Raw genomic sequence first — 2,353 nt, 5'->3', positions numbered from 1 at the left:
GTGTTAAGTGGTACCAACAAGGGGGGTACAAAATCTTTGGGGCACGCCATGTGGGGAGTAGGGCCTGACAGAAGAAATTGTCTTTCGAACCCCCCCGGTGGTAAAGGGATAATGCGAAGGGGGGACCGAAAATGAATGTTGGCCATGGATGAAGCGGGGGACCTAATACCAAAGTGTCAAAGGTGACGAAAATTTAACCACAAATGACAATATTCTTTGTCCACTTGCACTCACATAATTTTGTTTTCAAACTTAGGATAGGGGAAAAATAGGGAAATGAAATACTTTATCCCTGCACATATTTATCTTCTAGACTTAGGATAAGGGATTAAAAATAAACTTTTTGAAATAGATAATGCATAGCATTCACTTTCTCCTCTTTCCCTATCCTCAAACTTAGGATAAAATATATGCACACTGACATTTAAGCAACCCACCTAATCTACCTACCCTTAGCTAGACTAGCATTCTTTATTTTAATCTCTAGGGTGCACTTAGACTAGCAAACCCATTTTTATTTTCTTTTATGCAGAAAGAAAAACTATCTAACCTATCCCTTATTTCTCCTATTGACCTAGATTAAACAGTTGGGTCAATGTCATTTTCTACCTAAATAATGATTTATCTAGATTAAATTGTTGGATAAACCTTCATTCTCTATCTAATTTGCAAAAATTTAAAGAAGTCTAGTGATGATTAAGTAGTATGACCAAACTAAAGCAAGTGATTGTGGCATTTTGAACAAGCTGCACACAACTTTATTTTACAGAAATGAAGCAAAAATTTGTATGAGTAGTGGCATTTAGACTTGCACACTTTCATCTTTATTCTCTTTTTGATTTTCTTTTTTTCCTGGTGGGTTTTGATCTCTTCTCTTTTTTCAGTATTTTTGTTTTTCTCTTTATTCTTTTTCTTTATACCTTCTTTTCATTTTTTATTCTATTTTTCTTTTTATTTGGAAATCATTGGAAGATGACAAGTATTTACACAATAAGATTCATGAGATACATCACTCAACTACCTTGAGATCCTATAAATTATATGACCCTAACAGTTGCTCCAACTGGGGATGGCACTCTCCTTGTGAGGTGTCAAGAACATATGATCAGTAGCCTTGAGTTGTTATTTCAGTAGTATCCAACTCTGATTTGTGTGTAGCAGTATTTATGATAACTCATCAAATAGAAGCTCGGGACCTTCTCTGCAGGCTTCAACTTTTGCTAACAGGTTACCCAATCCATACAATAAAGACAATGATATATACAATGATAAATGGTAACAAAATGTCTAATGATTAGAAAAATAATGTTTGAGAATCCTTTCATTTACATCTCCACCAGGTAATTCTGTCGTATCCAAATTTCTGATAAATAATGCATTATTTCCTCTGAAAGCATAAATGACATAAGGACCAATCCATTGGTTATCAAACTTTCCATGCTTCCCTTTATCTTCTCTTCTTGAATCCCACTTTAAAACTTTGTCACCAATGGTGAAATCATATGCTTTTGTTCTTCTATAAAAAACTTTTTTAATATTCTCCTAAATGACTTGAGCCTTGTTATAAACTTCTTCTCTGGATTGTTGCAACTAGATTATTTTATCAATCCTTCTTTGAATTTCATTGGGCTTAGCCTGCAATTCCTGAATCAACTTCATGACTGGGACTCCCAAAGAGGATGGAAAAGCAACATCCATTCCATAAACCAATTGGTATGGTGACATGCCAATTGATTTCTTTGTAGTGATCTTATCAACCCAAAGTGTATTTATAAGTTTGTTGTGCCATGACTTCTTGTTTTCTTCTAGCAGCTACTTATGATGGAAGATTCAACTAGCCCATTACCTTGTGGGTAATAAGCAATTGAATACCCCAAGGTAATATGGTATTTATTGTAGAAATCTATCACTTTCTTAGACTTGAAGGCTGCAACATTGTCTATAATGAGTTTGTTTGGGCAGCGAAATCTAGACAGGATGTTGGTTTCTAAGAATTTGATAATCACAACATTTCTGGCTAGTATTGAAGGAATAGCCTCAATCCATTTAGTAAAATAGTCAGTGTCAGTAAGGATCCATTTATGTTTAGTAGAGGATGGAGGATGGATTTCTCCAATGAAATCCAATCCCCACTGTTGGAAAGGGCTCTCAACAAATATGGGCTTCAGAGGTAAAGGTAAAATTTCTCTTTTTTCCCTTAAAGATTTCACACTTATGACAAGAGGTTACCTTCTCATGGACATCTCGAAAAAGTGTAGGCTAGTAAAAACCAACTCTAAGGATCTATTGGCAGTGGTTTTCCAATAGAGATGGTCACCACAGTCACCTTCATGGAATTCCTGCATTATTCTTT

Source organism: Pinus tabuliformis, chromosome 7, assembly GCF_031772625.1.
Source record: "Pinus tabuliformis cultivar Carrire ecotype Pingquan chromosome 7, CPIR1, whole genome shotgun sequence".
Taxonomy (NCBI): Eukaryota; Viridiplantae; Streptophyta; class Pinopsida; order Pinales; family Pinaceae; genus Pinus; species Pinus tabuliformis.
This window is presented reverse-complemented; position numbering follows the sequence as displayed.